Genomic DNA, 23,789 nt, shown 5'->3' on the forward strand with positions numbered 1-23,789 from the left:
GCATGCTGCCGGGCGGATCATTCAAAAACAACCTTATCAGTCCGCCGACAGACGGTACACACGCTGTACTGTGTGCTGAAAACCCGCCCAGCGGGAGGTGCCGACGGAGCCATCGTTGGCTGCAGTCAGGCGTGTGTACGAGCCTTAAGCATTAGTGTACCTCTGTGTTTTTATGAACAACAGAAATGCAAATTAAACTTATGATATAGATATAGAGTAGATGTTAATTAGAAATCTAAACTAGTCCTTTGTAAGAGCACTTGTAGAGGCTATAGACAGCAACAAAGAACATCTATCAGGCCCTAGGCAATATAACTGTGGGTACATGTATAAGTGATGTGCAGGTACTCTGCAGGAGAATGAAGGGGTTCTTCCTCTATTACACATTTTTCAGGTACAATCTGAACCAGGTTTATGGGTGATAGACAACACCTCTGTGTTCAATGTGCACAACATTCTCAATGGATTCACAACAGCCCTTCAGGGAGTGCATATGTGGGTTATAGTACTATGGTGTAACTTAATTTGTAGTCACCAAACCCAAATTTAATAACATATGTAGTTAATTTTTACATTTAAATCTAGTAAATTTAGTACATTTCCTGAGAAAAAGGAGTTTGAAAAGAAAAAAAATCATATCCATGTATCCCTCTAACTTCTTATCTGTGTAACTCCTATCCTCCTTCAGTGTGTTTTTTGCCCCCAGCCTTCCACTGAAACAATGTCCACTAAAATCACCAAAGACCTCCTGGTAGCGAAATCCAAAGAACCAGTCTCTATACTCCGCAACCTTTCCACATGCTTAAACAAAAGTGTAGTTTCTGGCTCTCTAGACTAAAACATTCTATTTTAGATTACAGAAAAAATGCATTAAATATATGCATTAATGAGCAGGTGTGAACAGACCCTTAACTGGCAAATGTAACCAGGCCCCAAGGGCTTATTCACAGAGGCGTGCAGATGCAAGTGCAGAAAACATGTTCAATTATACACATTCATTTCAGCTAAGATAATTCATATCTAAGTGTGTTGAGAGATATGTGTGTATAAGCACATTTGTGTACATTGTAAAATGAATGTAAACTTTAACTGCATACATTTTTTATTTATTTATTTATTTTAAATATGTATATAGCACCGACATATTATGCAGTGTTGTACAGAGTATATTGTCTTGTCACTTACTGTCCCTCAGAGGGGCTCACAATCTAATTACTACCACAGTCATATGTCTATGTGTGTATCGTGTAGTGCATGTATGTTTTTTTGGGATATGGGAGGAAACTGCCCAGAGGAAACCCATGCAGACATGGGGAGAACATACAAACTCCTTGCAGATCTAGACCTGGCTGGGATTCGAACCGGGACCCAGCGCTGCAAGGCGAGAGCGCTAACCACTACGCCACCATGCTGCCCTTGGGCATAGGTGGGCTGTAATAATGATAATGGGCACAGTCAACTGTAATGGGGCTTAATATGACAGTAAATATAAGCACTTTACAAAGCCCAACCTACATTCTGGTGAAAATATTCTGATTTATGCATGAAGCCTAATATATGTTTGGTTATTTCACTTGACTTTCTGAAACCAAACAAATGTTGAGATTTATGTGTGGTCCAACATACATTTAGTAGATTGCATAACTGTAACTGATACAGCTGTTGATTTCTCTCTATGAACAATTCATTAAAGTGGACCCAAACCAAAAATACAGATTTCAGAAATAAAATTTATTTTCTAAATTATAATAATAAATAGCAGCCTTTTTTCAGCTGCATGATGACAAATATAAAATATTTTACATTTATTGGGGGAACCCCTCCCTTCCTTTCATATTGCCGGGACAAAATCCGGCAAACTGGTGGAGTAGATGGTGTCCGGCAATGGAGGAATTGCTAATGGCTGCCACCTGTATAACTCTAGTTATGAAAAGAGAAGGGTGAAAAGCAAGCACTGAAATGCTCATAGGCTTGAAGGAGTGTTTATTTATCTTTGTATGTGTCAGAGTAGTGCAACTAAATATTTTGAATTAAAAAAAATGTTTGGTTTGGGTCCGCTTTAATGCTACTGACATTGTTCTTTATCTTGAAAAAAAAATTCTAGATGATATTTTTGTATTTAAGCAGAGCACATAACTTTGGAAAGATTGATGTTGCATCACTTGCTTGCCCCGTATCTGCAACACAAGCAGGATTAAGATAAACAGTATTGCTGTTCTCTTCCCAAGGGCGAGATGTCAGAGTATTCCCTGGAAATAACCTCTTATCTACAAGGACAGCAGGAACATATGTTTTAAAGCACCGAAATGTGCAATATAAATCCAGACAGCCCACATGTCCATTTTACTTTGCTGCTACAAATAATTCCAAGTGCGTAGAAGTGAATTGATTTTTCTTCAGGTACACTCCACTCAAACATGGAAATTCTATATTTAAAATGACTCAGGGGACACAGTGTACCTGTTGAGTAGTTGTAATATTTATTGGAGCATTCATCTTCTGTGCCTGCCTGTCCTACTAGTCACCCTTTGTAGTCCTTTTTTTTCATTGTTTACTGAATGGGAATGGATGTATGCCAGCAAAAAAAATCTGGTTCCAGGCACTGCCCAGACAAAGAAGTCACCACAATGTGTGTCTAGCACAAAAGAGGCCCCATGGAGCAGAAGAAAGTTAACCACCCTGGCGTTCTGATTAAATCGCCAGGGTGGCTGCGGGAGGGTTTTTTTTAAATAAAAAAAAAACTATTTCATGCAGCCAACTGAAAGTTGGCTGCATGAAAGCCCACTAGAGGGCGCTCCGGAGGCGATCTTCCGATCGCCTCCGGCGCCCAGAATAAACAAGGAAGGCCGCAATGAGCGGCCTTCCTTGTTTTGCTTATATCGTCGCCATAGCGACGAGCGGAGTGACGTCATCGACGTCAGCCGACGTCGTGACGTCAGCCGCCTCCGATCCAGCCCTTAGCGCTGGCCGGAACTTTTTGTTCCGGCTACGCTGGGCTCAGGCGGCTGGGGGGACCCTCTTTCGCCGCTGCTCGCGGCGAATCGCCGCAGAGCGGCGGCGATCAGGCAGCACACGCGGCTGGCAAAGTGCCGGCTGCGTGTGCTGCTTTTTATTTCATTAAAATCGGCCCAGCAGGGCCTGAGCGGCAGCCGCTGGCGGTGTTGGACGAGCTGAGCTCGTCCAGACCGCTCAGCTGGTTAAAAGAGGTTGAAGTCTTCAAAGCATTAAAGGACAAATGACCTGAGCAAGGCTACCTAAAGTAAGCACAGATGTATGTTTATCCTGCATGCACATACCTTTGTGCATTGTCTGTTACTCTCTATATTCTCCCAGGCCCCCATAATCACTCCTTGAAAATTTTGACTTTTGTCTTATGTCAAATTTTCAAAAAGGAAGAGGCAGGCTTGCATAGATATTCCCTCCTATCACCATCCTATTCCTTCCCCTTAAGGGAAGCGAATGGGGCTAGGAGGAGGAGTGAATGGGAGCACGATAAGAGGGAACATTGCAGCAAGCCAGCCTCTTCCTGACTGAAAGGTTGACCATAGTCAAAAGTCAAATTTTTTTAGGTTTGAAAACAGAAACTGGGGAAGAGGTATGTGGATCCAGCATTAGCATACCTCTGTGCTTACATTAGGTAGCTTTGCCCCAGGTCAGGTGTCCTTTAAGGGGCATATTCTAAAAGAGGAGTCAATATGCAAATGGTTCACCACTTCCTTGATCATCGTGCTTTTAGTCGGCCACCCTATTTTTTTTTTTAAGTGGCAATCTGCTTTTTTACTGTAACAACCGGTGCTTAAAGGAGTTGACAGGCAAATGTAGTAAAATTAGGTTTACTCACCTGGGGCTTTCTCCAGCTACTTTCAGCAGACTGTCCCACGCCGAGCGCTCTACTCCCCACCGCTGTGCCGGTCTCGCTGCACGGTGCAGAGGCCAACCGCAGGGTCAGCCTTACTGCGCCTGCGCGAGCCGCTGCTGTCAATCATCGCCGGGACCGGGACAGTGGCCAGGAGCAGAGCGGTCGGCGCGATACAGTCTGCTGAAAGGGGCTGGAGAAATCTCCAGGTGAGTAAACCTCATTTTACTACATTTGCCTGATAACTCCTTTAAGGTTCCCATACACTGGTCGATTTCATCCATTGATCGATCGGAGATCAATTCTATCAAATCTATTGATCGATTTGCGGCCGATTTCAATCGATTTCGTCTGTCTAACAGGATGGAAAATCTAGGTCAATCTGCTGCTAGCACTGCAGCAGATCGATGGCCCGTAGAGTTGCATTGGATCTAATGGTGCAGTAATGCCTTTAGATTGATTTCCAATAGATTTCAGAATGAAATCTGTTCCTAGTATGTGGCACACATCAGATAGTTTCCTGTCAGATTCGACAGGCATCTGACAGAAATCTATCTGACGGTCGAATCTGCTGAAAATATATCAGTGTATGGCCACCTTTAGATCCCCTCCTGTAATGCCCAAAATTGGTTATCCTTAAGGGGCCCATACACTGGTCGATTTTAGCCATCGATCGACGGCTGACTGAACTGTTTTGATTGAATCAGCTAGAAATCGATGCAGCAGAAAGCATGATCGATTGGCGGATCGATCGATTTCCGGCCGATTTCGATCGATTTGATTGATCGGTCCGGATGGAAAATCTGGGTCGATCAGCTGATGGCCCATAGGGTTGCATTGGATCTAATGGTGCAACACTGCATTTCGATCGAATTTCAATAGATTTAATTCTGAAATCTATTGAAATTCGATTCCTACTGTGTGGCACACATCAGATACATTCCTGTCAGATTTGACCTGATAGGCATCTGACAGAAATCTCTCTGATGGTCGAATCTGCTGCAAATCTATAAGTGTATGGCCACCTTTAGTTCCATTCACATAAATAAAGCTGGGTTCAGAAGTGGCACAGTGTTTTGCCAATGAAACGGGGCCTCCACTGAATTCAACTGTGGCCATGATAGAAACTTTTAAAAGTGGCAATCTGTGCTAAAAGTGTCAAACAACTGTTCAAAAAAGCAGCCTGTGCCTCATGCTGTTCCATTAAAATCAGGGGCATTCTCAAATTTCCAAGTGGCGAAAACTAATTTGCACTTATAAGTGGAGATCATGTGGTTCATTATTTTTATGCTGTTCATTTTTGTTAATAAATATGATTATTAAACACTAAATAAATCCACATAAAACCCCCTTCAGTCCTGCATATATGATTACAACAAATTCCAGTCTGGGTTTTTAATGCATTTCTTTCAACAATGCCCTTTTCTTTATTCAAATAGGCTGAATTACTGCCTGACCCCAGCGTATGTGCACCGCTGGGGTTACGGAAGTACGTGACAAGTGTGGATGATCCAGAGTTTTATAGCGGCAGGCGGCAGATGCACCCCCATGCAATGCCATCTCCAGGATGAGAAGAGCAGAAGAGGAGCGCAGTGCGGAAGTACAGAGGACCCAGAGTATATAGCGGCAGGCGACCACTGCGTTACCATACATCGCCAACTCCAGGATGAGAAGACCAGAAGAGTAGCACGATGGCATCCACGGGACCGGAGCGAGGGCAAGAGGAGGGCAGCGCTGGGTGGGTAAGTGCTCCCTGCGCTCTCTGCACTTCTTTTACCATATATGCGGAATATAAGGCTATGAATATAAAAAAATAAAACTCTTCCCCAGTTTTTTTGGGGAAAAAGTATGTCATATACAGCAAAATACGGTACTCTGGTGAGTGTAACAAGCAATATATGAAAGGGAAAAGGAGGAAGAAGAAAACACTGTTCTGCTTACCAACACTGTATTCTTTTTAAGATGTCTAGGAACACATCCAAAGATCAATTAGTGTTGGGTGGATGTCCCCAGACATCGTTCAGAAACTTGAAAAAAACTATTTGTTTTTGGCCAAAGATTGTGTCATCATATATTGCTCTGTTGTTCCTAAAGACTAGTTTGGTAGTGAAGCAGTAGATGCTTACCTTTCTGCTAACTGCAGAACTATAGTTAGTAGTAGGGTAAATCAAGACATTGCAAAATGAGAAGTTAGAAAATAGTAGGTAGATCACTAAATGATTTATACTTACCGTGTAATACTGTATACTACCTCACCTCTAGCCCCACCCCCTCTAATGAAAGAACTCTCTTACCCTTTTGTGTTTTGGAATTTGTTATTCATTTTGTATCTGTTATACATTTTATTCGTCATGTTACATTTGTCACTGTAATTACTAATTCTGTATTTTGTACCAATGTCTATGTTTGGTGTATACCATTGTCTGTATTATGTATCACATTTTTGTTTTTCTTACTTTGTACAGCACAACAGAATATGTTGGCGCTTTATAAATCAATAATAAGAAATAAATAATAATAATAATAGCTGGAAAACTTCAAGTTTATCAAGGACAAAAATGATCTCTAAAAAACCATCAGATTTAACACATCACTGACAAATGTTGGAGCTGCCTCAGAATCCATATCTAGTTGGAAAAAAATCAATGTCAAAAGCACATTTTTGATGTCCAGTGAAAAATAATTTCTTCAGCCAAATAATATTAACCCAGACAGGCGGTCAAGCTAAAGCAAATTATAACAACTGTGTTATTTTTCAGGCCACTCTGATAAGAGAGCGACACAGTAGAACTATTTATTTATCAAGTAAAAGGTGCAGGACTACCAGGATTTATTTTTTTTAATTCTCACACAATCACACACTACATCACTAACATTTCAACAACAGTAAACATGGCCTGATATACTGCAGGTGAGGGCTGCAAATTACTTGATACCTAACACCAGACCATAAGGCCTCTTTCACAGCGGGACGGTGCATTTGATGCGACGCTAAAGTCGCACAACGTGCCCCTAACGCAGCACATGTAAGTTATGAAATTGGATGTTATTTTGCACTGTGTTATGTGTCTCTTGGTGCGCTTCACTTTCCCCTTCACTACCAATGTCGGCTGTCATTATTATCTGTATCCAAACTGCTCCTGATCGATCCCGTTGTCGGGAAATTGCATTATGAGTACCTGGCATGATGTCCTACAATATTATTGTACTGTATTATGCGTGGCTGAGGGAGACCTTTCAGGAATCCGCCTACCCCCCCCCTTGAAAATCCTGGGTTTGCCCCTGATCTACTATGTGCCATATATCAGCTACAGCACTAACATCCCCTCATATGTTTCCATAATATCCCCAATCCTATATATGAAATGCAGTGGTAATGCATCTAAAATGTTACGTGCACCATAATGCCTCCAAGCAGTTCTACTTTGGCAAATGTACAAAAATGCTTCCCAGTGTATTAAGTTCACCATTAATATCCATAAGGACATCCACTGCAACCATAATATACCTCTTATATTAAGTGAATCCAGTTTTTCTCATCAGTAAATCAAGTGCAACCATAACACCTCCCAATATGTCAAGTATAGCCACCCTTTCATTCATGCTTGGCAGTTGGCAACAGCCATAATCTCCCACAGCCTCACACAATGCAAGAAGATTCACAGACAGGAAACTGGCATGGCCATGGCAATGGCATCACACTGTGAGCTGGGAGGGGTGTCCAAACTCAGCACTCCCATTTAGACCACATATTAACACATGAAATTCCTCCTGCTGCTTAAAATGCTTGTACATGCTCTAATCATATCCCATCTTGACTACTGTAACACCCTATTTTGTGGTCTGCTGAAAACCAGACCAGCACCTCTCCAGTCCCTACTGAACTGCTGTTGCTTATCTTTTAGAGCAGAGAGGGCGTACTGAGTTGGGGTCTGCTTTAACATGGGCAAAGTAACTGTCCTGAAGCTCACATGAGGGATTGGAAAATGTTCAGGCTTAAGCAGGTCCCTGTAAGAGTTACAATGTTGAATCAGTATGGATATGGCTGTACTGGGAAGAGTCTTCTACCTGGACAGGAGGCACCATTCCAGGACTGTTCCCTACAAAACCAGACATGTGCCATCCCTTAGGTAGGGCTGGAGGTTCCATCAGACTTTGACCTGATGTGGGAAATACACTGGAGCTCAATAAAGCCTTATTGTACACAAGCGCACACATGCATTTTAAATGACTAAAAGTGAATTCACATCTAAACAAATAATAATAATAATAATTTTCATGAACAATGATCCACACAATTTAAATCATTTTTCACAAATATGAGAAATATAAAATAGACAGCTGCGACCCAGGCAGATTGTTTTCCTTATTATACATCGATGCTACATACAGCATGAAAAATTATAAGAGGGTTTTTTTTTTTCCAAAAGCAGAGCAACATAAAGTACCTCCTATAATTAAATAAAAATGATTAAATTAAACACAAAGCAATGGAACATTATAAAATATTACAAAAGATCTGAAACAGAAGATGGTTTGAAAAAATGAAAAAAGGCATTAAAACAATTTATGTTGTAAGGACAGAAAATTAGTCATGAAAAACACCACCTGATACATGGAATCACTGATGTCAAATCAATGTGCGCTACAAAGACGCACTATGCTGTACCTTATATGTGGATGCCGCTGTGATGGTAACTTTTTATCCGATTCAGGCCGCACTCAGGTCTGTCCACTCTTCATATCAACGCAGTTCTTTTTCTTCAACAATGCTGCTGCAGAAACGTCTTTATCACCTTTCTATAAAAATAGACATACACAGTTCAGGTCCAGGACACCATTAAGCGGGTTAGCCATAATAATAAGCAAACAGCAGAAAAAAGACACATTTGTCGAAGGTCAAACCTGATTTGATTAAGAGTTTAATGAGCAATCCATCATGGCGATAGAGCGCTAATGACAATCTGCTGATTGATGTGTTTTATAACCGTATCTGACAGTTACAAGAATGTGAAATTGCTTGAAAGTTACTGTAATAAAGAAAACAGATGTCCTGTAAGATATTTGTTTCCAGGATCAATCAGAATACAGTATAAGCTGCACTATATTGACACTTCTATCTAGGGTGTGCTGTACACAATTTGCTATTTAGCATACCAGCATCACATGGGCCTCATTGATATTTGACTGTACCGCTAGATAACAACAGGTGGCAAGCACCCCAAATAAAAAAAATGTCACTTATGTGATAAATGATTATATGGACTTCCTTTGTTTAGTGGCAGCAGTTTTGCACTGTCAGCAAACACTAAGCATCCTGTATGTAAAGAAATATGGATACATTATTGCCATAGCGATCTAACAGCTTGTGACTACTGTTCCCCAAGTGATGCAGTGTATAGCTGAGCAACAGCACCCAAAAGGGTACTTACGCATTATCCGGTCTGGAAAGATTGGCAGCTTTTTGTTAAAGTTCTGTTTGATCCCCTAGCCAGATCTAACCATTTTTGGAAAGCTGAAAGTCCTGGTTTTCCTTTGCCCCATTCCCAAGTTAGAGGGGTTAGGGGGATGGGTGTCCCCTGCACTTTGCTGCAGAGAGCACAGTGGAATTGAGTCTCCTGCCCATGCCAGTAACACAGAGAAGAGGGTGCATAGCTGTGCTGCTCCTTTATCTGTAATGACAGACCCAGGGCGCTTTACATACGTTTTGAAGACACAGATTTATGCTACGAAGAAAGAAGACCTACTGGGTGTGCTGCTTATAATCATGTTGGGTTCTTCCCGTACTTCTGTAATTGCACTTTCTGCAGCCAAGTTCAGGGGACACCCCTCTTTCAAAACCCCATCACTTGGGAACTGAGCATCATACTGACCTTCCTGGGGCAGCAAACAGAACTTTAACAAAAAGCTGCCAAACTTTTCAGATGGCATAATATGTAAGTACCCCCAAAAGTTACAGAAATTACTCAGTTAGGGTTGGAGATAAGCGTTAGGGACCTTTCAAACTCACCATGATCCACCCCGTGTTACCCCGTTGCGTCGCAGAAAAACAACAGCAATATATGATAGTCCTTTGGGGCTATCCCATTGACTGCAGTGTGGTGGGTCCCATCGGGATGACGCAACAGTAGCACTGATTCATGAGTATTTAGCACAGAAGTGAAGCATACTTTTATTGTAAAGTATGCCTCACTGTATTATCACACCACAGCGGTAACATGCGGTGCAACCTTTCAGGACCATTGCAGTGTGATTGTATAACAACTGCACTGCTTCAGAATGTTGGAGGGTTAATTTTAAGGGATAGGGTAAGAAAATATTGTAATAATAATTAAGGTATACTGGTAGGTACTGTATTTTTTGGACTATAAGACCCAAAAAGTGGGAAAAAAGTCACTGCATCTTATAGTCCATATGCAGGGAGTTCCTGACTTGTGAACGCCTTCCAAAACAAACCTCCAACCTGCCCCAATGTCAGGGACTCTCTGTACTGTGCCCATGCAGAGGAGGACAAAGGAGGACACAAAGGGACATAGAGGAGGACACAAGCGGGACACTAAGGGGCATAGAGGAGGAAAAATGCAGACACATGGAGGACACAAAAGGGACAGAGGAGGACACAAGAGGTATGAGGGGGCATAATCCACAAGATGCCCTTTCACCATGGATGCACCAGGTTTAATATATATTTTTTTCCCCTGGTTTTTGTCCTCTAAACCTAGGTGCGTCTTATGGTCCGAAAAATACAGTATTTGTTAATTCAGTAATGATATTCAATCTATTTTGCATATATCATCTAACTATCAATGTTACCAATATAACACTTATGAAGTAAATTTATAAAAAAAAATGGGTATAATGCAATTTTTGATGATCAAAAAAATGCAATTTGAATACAAATAAATTTAATCCCATAAAATCACAGTAACTGAATTTTATAATTGTGCCATCACGTCTCAAAACCAGCTGTAACAACATACGCTCAAACATGGAGTAAGAATCAAAAAGGCCAGATATTTCAGGGTCAGTGATCTTGAAAAAATATGAAAAATGATTTGTAACAATTAGGTAGGGTTTGTGTCAGGGAGTATTAAGAACTAGGAAAAGTAGGCAAAGAAACAAGGTCACTAAAGGATTTCTTGAATGGAGCGGGGACACATTGCCTAGCTGCATGGCCTTGATTTGTTTTTTTGCAACATAAATGCACAGGTATGAACTCTAGTAGACCTTTATGCCTATCCTATACAATAAAACTTAACTGTCCCTGCGTCATCCACTTTCCCTGTCCGTTCGTCCGTGGCTCTTTTGTACTGCACATGTGCGCAGTACAGACAGCCGTTGGGACGGGAGGTCGGGCCAGGGAACAGGGTGGGCGGGTGCACGCGGCGGGCAGGTGGGTGCACGTGCAGCGGCGGGTACGCGCGTACTGACTGGCGGTGGTGGCGGCATGGTAATATCACTACCTAGAGCCCATTTTTAAACGGGCTTAGGTAGACTAGTGAATAATAAAAGTCTTATGCTGACGATTTACTATGCATAGCCACTCATACATTAGAAAAGCTCTAGTTGCAGCCGAAAGATAATGATTTAAAATACAATATTTTGTTCCAATGTGTTTTCTTTGAAACAACTGCACCATTCTCTGTAACTTAATCCAAAGTAACCACACAAGGAAAAGGATTTTGACAACTTCATATGACAGTTTGACAGTATAGGGAATGAATACAACAAATCATCCTAGTGTATCAGTGTATCAATGTCACACCAAAAGTCAACTTGTCGGGTTAAAAAAGTGTTCAGACAATTAAAGATTGTTCAGCAGTGGTAATGCAGATATGAGGTGACATTGCTGTTCAAAGACTCCAAGATTGAGTCAGCAAACCTCATTGGTGCCATTAACACCTGTTTTAACTTCTATTTTATAGACTTCACTTCCATTGCTTTATCATAAAATTCAAAAAGGATTTAACTAGGTGAACAAAATCTGTAGATTAGAACAATTGTGTCATCGTTGCATCTACCAGTAATTAGCAAGTGTCGGGTTTTCTAAGTTGGCCATATCAGGGTCAGTTATAACCCAACATGTCAAACTCAGTGATCCCTATCTGATAGGAATTCAGTCAAATAGTGATCAATTATATCCATACCTGGATTCCTTCCATGCCGATTTTACCAGAAATCTATCAAGCATTAATCAACCAAAGAGTGTTATACAGCTCAATAGATTCAGTGTAGCACTATGGGCCATCAATCCCCACTGATTTTACCCAGCATCCATCACACTGAGATTTTCTAACAAGATGGGTAGATGACCAGCATTCTCAAAGTATGCATATCAAAGTGATCAAATCAGCCGGAAAAATGAATAGGTGTGTGACCAGCTTTTTGGAAATGAAACCACAACTCAGTTTGCTGTGCAATAAAGAGTTTCCACAAACAGATTCCTAGAGCAAAATGGTGAAGAGGAATAGAAGCCCTGGTGTGCTTAAGCCAAGACTTTAACGTAATACAGGTTGAATGATTACAGGACACTATTATCGATAGATGTTCATATCAGTGAGTGTTAGTTAAGGTGTAGTATTAATAAGTCTTATTGATATGTTACAACAACCTCTCCCAACTCTAATAAACGGGATTGCTTTTCAACCAGTGGTAAGTGGCCAGAAAGCTTTTGTTTTTACGGTCAGTCCTGCCATGGGCTGACTGTTTTACACTACCTGTGTGTTTGTGTGTGTGTGTGTGTGTGGGGGGGGGGGTTGGAGCTTTCTGTATTGTGGCATGCGGAGTAAGGGGCAGGTCACCATCCGTGCTGAAACTATGTTAGCTCTGTGATGACTTGCTGTTTGCCCCAAGGGTCTTTCAAAGTGTTAGTCTTTAACACTATGCTATTAAGAAACTACATTCTAATATAGTATTTACAGTTTTGTAAAATTAAGATATTCCAGTTGGGATGTAACGATACTAATGTAACTGATGTAACTTTACACATCTGCTACTCTGTAAATATCCTTTTTGGTGAGCAGCATATTTATTTAATTATTGTATTTATAAAGAGCCAACATATTACGCAGCGCTGGACATTAGTTAAGGTTACAGACAATATTTAGGGGTGACATACAGCAATAAGACAACACAGGAATAAAGCGTACTCACATTAATGAAAAAGAAGAAGTCTAGCACCAATATCGGTTGCTTCCTGTCATCTTGCCCATTAAGGTGGCTTATGACCCATATATACCAGATATTTCTACAGCATACTGACATTCCTGTCCTGCTCTCTATGAATGGCTTGGTATAGCCACTCAATAAATTAAAAAATAAGCCTTAAAATGCCTGTTAATAAAATATATAAAGAAATATGTTGTAGAAATGCCAGTTGCTGAGCCCTGTAAATGTGGAAAATTGATATTCCAAACCGCGTACGAGTGAAATCACTACCGGGAGACTTGGGTGCAGGATACAGCCGATATACAGCTTACCCTGCTCCTGCACAAGTCCCGGCTGTATTAATTACTACCCCCCCCCCCCCCCCAGGTCCACGTGGATGGTGGGTAATGATGTAATTGCTGGCGGCCGAATTACAATGTTTTAAAAGTAACTTCAGCTCATACTTCTGATGGCGCCACTGACCGCTGCTATAGCCGTAATTTCTATTACGGTCTATGGTGGCGCCAGCTGTGCCCAAATCTCCTGCACGCTAATCGACGTGCTCGTTCCAAACCTGCTCCCTGTAGGAAACTTGCTGTTCGGACGCAGAGACAAATATTGAAGTCAAATCATTTTCTTCTAAAAGCGCACAAATCAGAATAAAATGTCTTATTCAAAAGGCTATTATACAGCAAAATAACTTCTTAAACAAAATGTTTACTTGGACTAGCAACCTGTAAAAACACATTTATACTGAACTGCAGCTTAATTTGCATAGGTCTTGAAAAGATGATACATGCTGAACACTGAAGGCAAAATTATCATGTCACAAGTGCATTCAATAGCCAGTCCACTTTCTGTAACTATGGCAACAGATCATCATTTCAAAACTCATATACTTATAAACTAACCCAAAGTCTGTTATTAATTTTACTTTGTGTGGGCACTAGACAATGAAACGAGTTACCTGCAAGCTCTCATTCTTCTTCCCCACTTAAAAAAATGGACCAAACAAGGACACGAGCATTTTCTAATTTTTGTATAATACTATTTAAAGTACACCTGAACTGAGAAGGATATGGTGGCTGCCACATTTGTTTTACTTGTAAATAATAAGTTGCCTGGCGGTCTGGCTGATGTCTTTAGCTTCAGCAGTGTTTGAATCTCACACCTGAAACAATTATGCAGCAAATCTGGTCAGTCTTCGGTCAGAAACATTTGATCTGTATGCTTGTTCAGGGTCTATGGATAAGAGTATTAGAGAAAGAGGCTCAGCAGGACAGCCAAGCAATCTGCATTATTTCAAAGGAAATAAATATGTCAGCTCACATAGGGGTTGATTCACAAAATCTGAGTAAAATTGCCATGTCCAGGCAGCGTTTGTTAATTCTACCGGTGTTTACGCCATCAACCTAACCTATGCTGTGCATATAGCGCAACTCACATTATGTACCCAACATGTGCGTTGTTCATTTAACACGCACTACTTTTCTGTGAAAGTTCCTTACTTCTCTCAATGTAATTCAGGGAAGGCTACAGAAGAAAAGAGCAAGGGCAAGGGCACTACATGTTTTAAAGGAAGAGTTACACCAATATGTGCAAGTGTAAAAAATCTGTGTACACTAAAAAGGGGTTCTGCAGCTCAGCTAAAGTGAGCAAAAACAGCCAGTAAAGCAAGTGTGTGTCTCTGCAATAAGCTGTTCAGTTAGCTGATAACAATGGACACGAGTTTATGGCTCTCATATTTACTTCCTAGCCTTACACCACAACAGTCACCACTGTCTGCACTAGATTCAAGGCACTTCCTTTGTGTGCAGCTAAGCTCTCTACTATATCATGCCAATTAGTACCACAGTGGCCTGTCACCTGACCAGCGCATAGTCTCATGAGGGTCAGCAGTGCTATAGTACTGTTCTTATTTGGAGACGCTAGCGGTAGGTTTCATTACTATTTGTTGTTTAAACAGTGCTAGCATCTTCTGCTGTAGTTTACAGAGTGCGTAGTCACCTCATTAAATGCCCCTTAGAGGAGCTCGCAATTAATTTCCTACTATGGTCACAGTTCAAGTCCTTATCATGGTATAAGGCCATTTTTCTTGGGGGGGAGGGGGTTTACAACAATTAACCCACCAGTATGTCTGTCAGTCTGTTTTTCTTCGAGGGAGGTAAGTCCACCATAACTTTCCCCTTTTAAATGGGTTTTAGACTTTTTATCCTACCATGGCCCCTCTGTTGAAATATCTATACATAACCTACCAGTATGCTAACCATTTATCTTATTCTTCTTTACCTCTTTTATGTACTGTTTAATTATGTGTGCATAGCAAATGCAAGCAGGACCACAGCAGGGAAGCATTAATGCATATCAGCGCTGCGTAATATGTTGGCGCTTTATAAATACAATAAAGAAATAAATGCATAGCATTTGAAATTTGGACTTTAGTGTCTAAAAATAGTGTATAATTGGGTTAGAGAAGGTTGTAGCTAAGCCTGTGGGATGGAACCTTTTCAAGTTGTTACTAGTTAGACTCTTGTCACTTCACGTGAATGTTTCATTTAAAGAAACACTGAAGCCAGTTTAAAAAACGGCTTTTTACCTTTTATTTATGTGAGGCATTTTTGCCCCTGTTAAAACGCCGCTATCCTGCGGCAGAACGAGGGGTCTTTACCCCTCAAATCACCCCTGCAAAATCCACGACTTTCTTGGTCGTGGATGTTGCTGCTCATAGAGGCAGAGCTTTCGGCTGTAGCTCTTCCTCCATGCGCGTCAATCAGCCGCGGATCTCTGCCTCTCCCCGCCCCTCTCAGTGAAGGAAGACTGAGAGGGGCGGGGAGAGGCGGCGGTCAGCGCTGATAGACGCGTGTAGAGGCAGAGCTACAGCCAAAAGCTCTGCCTCTCACGAAAGCGCTCCCCGCAGTGTGCCCCAGGGCATTTGGGGTGGTAAAAACCCCTCGTTCTGCCACGGGATGGCGGCGCTTTAAGTGGGCAAACATGCCTCACATAAATAAAATGTAAAAAGCCATTTTTAAACTGGCTTCAGTGTCTCTTTAACCACTAGACCACTGAGGGGTTTTACCCCTTGAGCACCAGAGCAATTTTCACCTTTCAGTGCGCCTTCCATTCATTCGTCTATAACTTTATTATTACTTATTGCAATGAAATGAACTATATCTTGTTTTTTTCGTCACCAATTAAGCTTTCTTTAGGTGGGCCATTATGCCAAGAAATATTTTATTCTAAATGTATTTTAATGGGAAAATAGGAAAAAATGTGGGAAAAAAATCATTTTTCAGTTTTCGGCCATTATAGTTTTTAAATAATGCATGCTACTGTAATTAAAACCCATGACATTTATTTGCCCATTTGTCCCGGTTATTACACCATTTAAATTAAGTCCCTATCACAATGTTTGGCGTCAATATTTTATTTGGAAATAAAGGTGCATTTTTTTTCAGTTTTGTGTTCATCCCTAATTACAAGCCCATAGTTTATAAAGTAACAGTGTTATACCCTCTTGACATAAATATTTAAAGAGTTCAGTCCCTAAGGTAACTACCGTATTTATGTATTTTTTTTTAATTGTAATTTTTTTTTTTTATTACAAAAAAAAAAAATTGGGGAGTGTGGGAGGTTATGAGTTAATTTATAATGTAAAACTATGCATATGTATATGAAAAATGCTTTTGGGTGTAGTTTTCTATTTGACCACAAGATAGCCACAGTAACTTTTCGTGAATGCGTCCTGCAAGCGTAGGAAGTACGCTTGCAGAAAGTTCAGGGAGGCTGGGAAACTTTTGTTTTCACAATGAAGCAGAAGCAGCCGATCATTGCTGGGGGGCTTAGATAAACGAACGGGAATGGTTCATTGATCTCCGGGCGAATGGGCGGCGGCATGCACAAGTGCGGGAGCAAGTGCACGAGCGAGCGGGAGCGCGCGTAGCGGCTGGAGGTGCGTATATCTCCGTCGCTGGTGGTTAAAGGTTGTGCAAAGGGACGGAGATATACGCACCTACGGTAGTAAAGTGGTTAAGAAACATATTTTCTCTGCTGTATCCCCACAAACCAAACATTACTGTGGTAAAATATCAAGCATCTGAATGTTTGACCTCCTCCTCTGCCATATATGTTGCATGAATTTACATGAAATCTCTCAGGCCCAAGCATGTAAACAAGTGTAAACTACAAGTGCTTTAAAAAGATCAAGCTTCTCATCTTGGCTGTGGGGGAAGGCAGTGCAGTTTAATTAATTCCCTGGAGATAAACTTTTCTTCATATGATTTGCCACAGAAAAGCAAAATCAATGGTGGGTCATAACATGCAATAATTTAATACTGTGAACCTTGTCTTACCAGCCAGCGGTACAGAACTCGGAATGGCAAGGTCTTGTATGGGATATTTTCAAGGACAAGGATAAATCAGCTCATTTTATAGCTTGTGTCATTTAAGACTATTTTCAATTCATTACGTGTTTTCCATTTAACATGTCTTTGCATGAAGGTTATTAACTATTTAGTGATCATGCACACAAGTTTGGATGGATACAGAGGGGCAAAATGCTCCCACATGGTTTTTGCCATAGTTAGCATGAATGAACACTTTCTTTATAGGGGGATCTGTGAGGCTATGTGCAACTGAGCCTAGAGCCATCACTGTCTTTAGCACATCACTATGGTCATAAGTACATTAATGCCCATGTACAGAAAAGGTTTTTTTGGAAACAGAGGAGGGGCTGGACTGAGGAGGAAGGAAGTAGAGAGAAATTATTACCTAAGTGGTGTAAGATAATGGAGCAGGTTAGAAATGAAAAGCCTACAGTAAAGTTTACTTATAGTAGAATAGTTGAGAATAGTAAAATGTGGGATTGAGTTTTGGTAACAAGTGTGATTTTAGGGTTTAGGGTAGTTGAACAAAGTGACAGGATTTAACTGCTGGTGGATGACGGATCTTGTGTTTCTCAGTGCTGGAGATATTTTAGTGTCCTTCTAGCTGAATTCTCTTAAAGTGAACCTCCGGACTAAAAATCTACTCAGCAGCACTGAAAAGGCTTGGTGTTTCTTTAACAGTCTCACAGCATCAGAACTTTGTTTTTCTTACCAAAGTATCATTTTTAGCTGCACAGAAGCTAAGCTCTGCCCCATCAAAGAAAACTGCCTGGCATTTTTCCCCTGAGACTGTGCAAAGCATGATGGGATTTCTGATGATGATGATCTCGTTGCTTAGCAACTGGGAGTGGTGATCAGGACACAGGACAGTTAGAACTATGTCTCATGCTCCCTGTCACATCCTTTCAACCAAAATGATGGCTGCCCTCATGAAATCAAACATTTGCCTGTTCTTTTAAAACAGGGTGGGTAAGAGATTATATTACCTTTCTATTTTAATTAACATAACTAATGTAACTTAATGACAGTATGTTTTTTTTAGGCTGAAGTTCCTCTTTAAGTTCCTTTTACACTGCAAACAGTCTGTAGCAGTGTGATTCTTCCGCATATGCACTGCAACGGTCCCAAAAAGGTTGCACCACATACAGTGAGGCATACAGTACAATGACTGTATTCCTCGCTCACATGGTAAATGCAGACATTGCACTGTTATTGCACTGCATGAAGTGCATTACTGCATTGGAACCCACCACACCGCAATCAATGTGGCACAGCAATATTATTGTTACTGCTGGCAGCAGGCTTAATGTGAGTTACAGTATTACGCGAGTAACATGAGCATTACTATGGTAACTGATTAAAAAATTACAACATGGGTGTTTCTATTCATGAAAGACTACATAGGTGGTACCGTAATATTTCCTCACTCTGTTTCAGAGGTTGCATGAAATGAAGCAGGAAAAAGAAAGAAGGGGGCCGCCATAGGCGGCAATAATAAAAGCAGTGATTACTGGAAATAGGCAGAAATGTGGGTGTCCAGAGGCCCCCGATAAAATACCGGGCCCTGCGGCTAGCCGTTTTGCAAACTGAAGGCCCCACCAGGCATGGCCGGTTTAAGGGGCCCTGGGGCAAACTGTACCCCCCCCCCCCTCGCCATTACCCCTCTGCTCCCCGGGGCCTTGCAAGGATAATAGCAGCCATAATTATCTATTAGTCCCGGCGGGTGAGCGGACGGTCAGCGGCTGCACTCAGAGACATGCTGTCTCCCTCCCAATGTATGACCTGGCGCGTCATGTGTAAACATGAGCCGGGTCATAGAGTGGGGGGGAGACAGCATGTCTTAGAGTGCAGCCGCTGCCCGTCCGCTCACCCGCCGGGACTAATAGATAATTATGGTTGCTATTATACTTGCAGGGCCCTGAGGAGCAGAGGGGTAATGGCGGAGGAGCATGCAGAATGTAGCAAGGTCGGCGCTGTAGGGGCCTCAGCAGAGGTCGGGGCCCCGGGGCAATTGCCCCTTTGCCTCTATGGTAGCGCCGGCCCTGCCACCAGGGGATTAAAATTAGGCTTCAGTATAGGAAGGGTTCTGTGTGAGAGTAGGGTTAGGTTATAGTGAAATAACGGTAAAGATTACTGATATTTTACTACCGTCTTTCCCCTAAAGTAAGACCTACCCCGAAAGTAAGGCCTCCCTTATATTTCAAGCATGCTTGAAATATAAGGCCTACCCCGAAAATAAGGCCTAGCTGGGGGCGGGGCGCTGTGTGTATGGGGAGGTGCGTGGTCTCTTACCGCACCTCCCTTGTGGCTGCGTCCCCCTCCGTTCCTGGTAACTCCTCCGGTGGCGGCGGCATAGTAATCCATCTGTGAGGGCGCCCTGTGACCCTCACGCAGTACGCTAGGCCGGCTCTGCGCTGGCGCCCTCTTCCTGTCATCATGTGCGCCCGGCAGATGCGTCCCAGGCGCACATTGATTAATCAGTGTGCGCCTGGGACGCATCTGCCGGGCGCACATGATGACAGGAAGAGAGCGCCAGCGCAGAGCCGGCCTAGCGTACTGCGTGAGGGTCACAGGGCGCCCTCACAGATGGATTACTATGCCGCCGCCACCGGAGGAGTTACCAGGAACGGAGGGGGACGCAGCCACAAGGGAGGTGCGGTAAGAGACCACGCACCTGCCCATACACACAGCGTCTAGCCCCTCCCACCCCCGAAAATAAGCCCTAGCACACATTTCCTCCCCAAAAAGAATATAAGACAGTGTCTTATATTCGGGGAAAGACGGTATCAGACTTAGGTGGTAGATCATCGGTAATTTTACAGATATTCTACTAGTGGCAATACCCAGTGGCCTTTTTACATGTAAGCCCGTGAAAGCACGGAATGTTTTACACAGATGGTGGTCACACCACTTAGCCTGAAAGTTTTAGGGAGAAGTACAATAGATGATAAACAATAAATTGAAACTAACAATAAGTATCTCCCCACGGCCTGCGTTATTGGCACTTCCAATCCCTCAACTCAAAAAACCTATTAAGAAGCTTATCAACCTTGTCCACTTGGCAGCTCGTTGGAAGGTTGCCAATTCCTGGCAGTCCAGAGAGCTACTTCTAATGAAAACATTATAAAAAATACAAGACATTCCTTTGAATTAATTACGTTTAAGCATTGCTGAGGGAACAAAAGAGAAACATTACCAAATATAAAACTTCTGGTTTCATAATGAAGCCCTAAGCTTTGTCTTCATTCTGTTAGGAAATATTTTTTAGCTACACTGGTGTGCCTGGAGACCAAGGAGAATGGATAATGGAGGGAAACTCTTACTTTTACACTTTTATTTTTGCTCCATGCCCTAATTTTTATTATCTACATATTAGGTTGCAATCTAATAACAACCACGAACTGGACAGTAAAGAGACAATAAATGAAACAGTTATTTAGATGCAAGTGATAACACTGTTCAATTATCAATTATATTACATTTAAAATTGTTATTAGTATTCTAATTTTATATATCATCAACTTGAGTGACTTTTTCCCCCTTTTTTTAAATTATAATTTTACATATTATCTACTTAGGTGACCTTCTCTAATTTTTTTATCCTTCTAATTTTATCGTTTATACCATCTATAAAGGACAATTTTGTTTCTTATTATTATTGAGAGGTTATTACACAAGTATTTTGTTGAGTATATGCTGTAATTTGTCCTTGCATTTTCTTTTGAGCACCTAGGCCTGGTAAAATATATATGTAAAACTGCTATTTTGCGTTTGTTAACAATTCTACAACAATAATCCTTGTATCTCTTGCTGTTCTTTTACGGTCACAGCCCTGCTCTCAATCTATTTCTATGGAAAAGTTGAGTGGGAAAAATGCATCCTCATTTTCCTCAGGGATTTGCAACATTAGATCCTGAAGAACAAGGCAATACTAGTGAAGCGCCCACCTGGATTATACCATTTTTTGTTGTGGAACCATTAGCCCTACCTGTGGATCATTCATATTTCATCTACTTGGGTGAACTTTTTCCACTATTTTTTATCATATACATATGTGAAATGTTGATCTTTTGAAATCATGATTATATCATTTATACCAGGTGGCACTGATCTCTTTTGGGTTTGAACTAGTTTATGTATTTTTTTACATTGCCACATTTTTGGCGCACTTAATAATACCACCTGAAATTATGGTGCATGGTGCAAATGAAGTGTGGCTATATCGGAAAAGTAATACAGCTGATGAAAATTGGATATATCCGCAGTGTTATGCACCTGGTAGCTGTTGCGGAACGTTGTGTTGTGGTTAGATTTCTCATCTGTAATTTTGGTGCCTGTGTAAGGCCCTGTTTACACTTAATCAGTTGGTATGCATTAGTATGCGTTAGTGCGCATTGGTCTGCATTTTTTTCCATAGCAGTGCATTGGGACGAAGATTTCAGTTAAAACGCGTTAAAGAGAAACTCCAACCTAGAATTGAACTTTATCCCAATCAGTAGCTGATACCCCCTTTTACATGAAAACTTTGCAAATTCTTTCTGTTTTAAGAAAGCAAACTTTTGTTTTTCTTTACATGAGAAATATAATGCTTTTCCCAAACAGACCATCAGGGGGCGCTGTATGACTGATTTTGTACTGAAACCCCTCCCACAAGAAGCTCTGAGTACCGCTGTACTTTTGGCAGTTTGTTACAATGTAACAAGGTTCACAGACAGAAATTAGCTGTTTACAGCTGTTTCTAACAGCCAAAACAGCTAGCAGCAGCTACATAACCTGCCCACAGTAAAAATGTCACCATAAAATAAATGTCAGAATGTAAATCGGGAAGAGGAAAGATTTTACAATGGGAAAACACTGACTAAATCATTTATACATAATTATGGTAAAAAATGAAGCACTTTTTTTACTACATTATTTTCACTGGAGTTCCTCTTTAACCTATTTTGGTTCCTGGACGTAGAAACTACGTCCAGGAACCATGCGCGCTACTGGCCGCGAATTCGGTAGCCAGGCAATCAGTGAATCGGGCTACGGTGCCCGATCACGGATTCCTCTCCCCCGCTGAAAAAGCGACAGCTTCTCTCGGAAGCTGCGCCTTTTCTGGCTGTTCCCTCCCCGATGCGTCACTCTAAGCGTGTGTTACGCTTAGAGTGATGTCATGTAAACAAACTCATGGCCTCCATCTTGTGGCCAAAAAGTAAAGCTACAACTTAAAAAAAAAAATGAAAATCAACACACATTTAGATTACAAACCTATTGTTTACCTCCCACCCTCCCAAAACTACCCAAATAAAATGTTTACTATAAAAAAAAAAAAAATTACAATAAAATAAAAAAAACATGTAAATATTTACCTAAGGGTCTAAACTTTTTAAATATCAATGTAAAGATGAAATATTTCTATATTTTTTTTATTTTAAACTTGTAAATAGTGATAGATGCAAAATGGAAAAAATGCACCTTTATTTCCAAATAAAATATTGTCACCATACATTGTGATAGGGACATAATTTTAACGGTGTAATAACCGGGACATATGGGCAAATACAATACGTGAGTTTTAATTATGGAGGCATGTATTATTTTAAAACTATAATGGCTGAAAACTGAGAAATAATGAATTTTTCAATTTTTTTCTTATTCTTCCTGTTAAAATGCATTTACAGTAAAGTGGCTCTTAGCAAAATGTACCCCCCAAAGAAAGTCTAATTGGTGGCGGAAAAAACAAGATCTAGATCAGTTCATTGTAATAAGTAGTGATAAAGTTATAGGCTAATGAATGGGAGGTGAACATTTCCCACGTGAAAACGACGGAACCTGAATGGGTTAAGTGTGAAAGGTGCCATAGGAAAACATGGGCATTACTTTGAAAATCAGTTTTCTTTCAGTTATAACTGAGAGCAACTGATTAAGTGTAAAAGGGGCCTTAGTAGGGCACTTGGGTAATTATGGTGCTGGTTGAAAACAATAAATTATTGCAGATAGAATATCGATAACTATATCAATATTCAAGGATGGCCTTCCCTATTCTATCTCTCACACTAACCCTCCCCTACCTATGCCTAACACTAACTCACCTCTACCAACACCTAACATTACCCTTCCACCTACTCCTAACACTAGCTGCATGTGAAAGGGTGCCCAGATAATTACAGCGCTGGTTGAAAATGGTAAATAGTTGCAGATTGATAGAACATTGGTATCTGTACCTATGTTAAACTATGGCTTTCCCTATCCTATCTCTCACACTAACCCTTCCATACCTATGCCTAAAATTAACTCCCATCTACAAAAAAGTGTCCTGTGGTAGTCTATAAACAACAATAATAAGGCTTTACTAGGTAGACTAATGCAAAAAAAAAATATATTGTGTTTTTTTCTCATGAATTGTTGGTATTATTCAT

General features: G+C 41.1%; 1 protein-coding gene across 4 annotated transcripts in view; it reads right to left on the reverse strand.

The window, feature by feature from the left end:
* The window catches only part of APBA2 (amyloid beta precursor protein binding family A member 2), a 453,336-nt gene that overhangs the window by 312,641 nt on the left and 116,906 nt on the right, over positions 1 to 23,789 (reverse strand). For all 4 annotated transcript variants that reach the window (XM_068275575.1, XM_068275573.1, XM_068275574.1 and 1 more), the window contains exon 2: positions 8,526 to 8,656. The gene's annotated coding sequence lies outside the window, so the exon portion shown is untranslated. The remainder of the gene's footprint in view (positions 1 to 8,525; positions 8,657 to 23,789) is intronic.

This window comes from Hyperolius riggenbachi, chromosome 3, assembly GCF_040937935.1.
Source record: "Hyperolius riggenbachi isolate aHypRig1 chromosome 3, aHypRig1.pri, whole genome shotgun sequence".
Lineage (NCBI taxonomy): Eukaryota > Metazoa > Chordata > Amphibia > Anura > Hyperoliidae > Hyperolius > Hyperolius riggenbachi.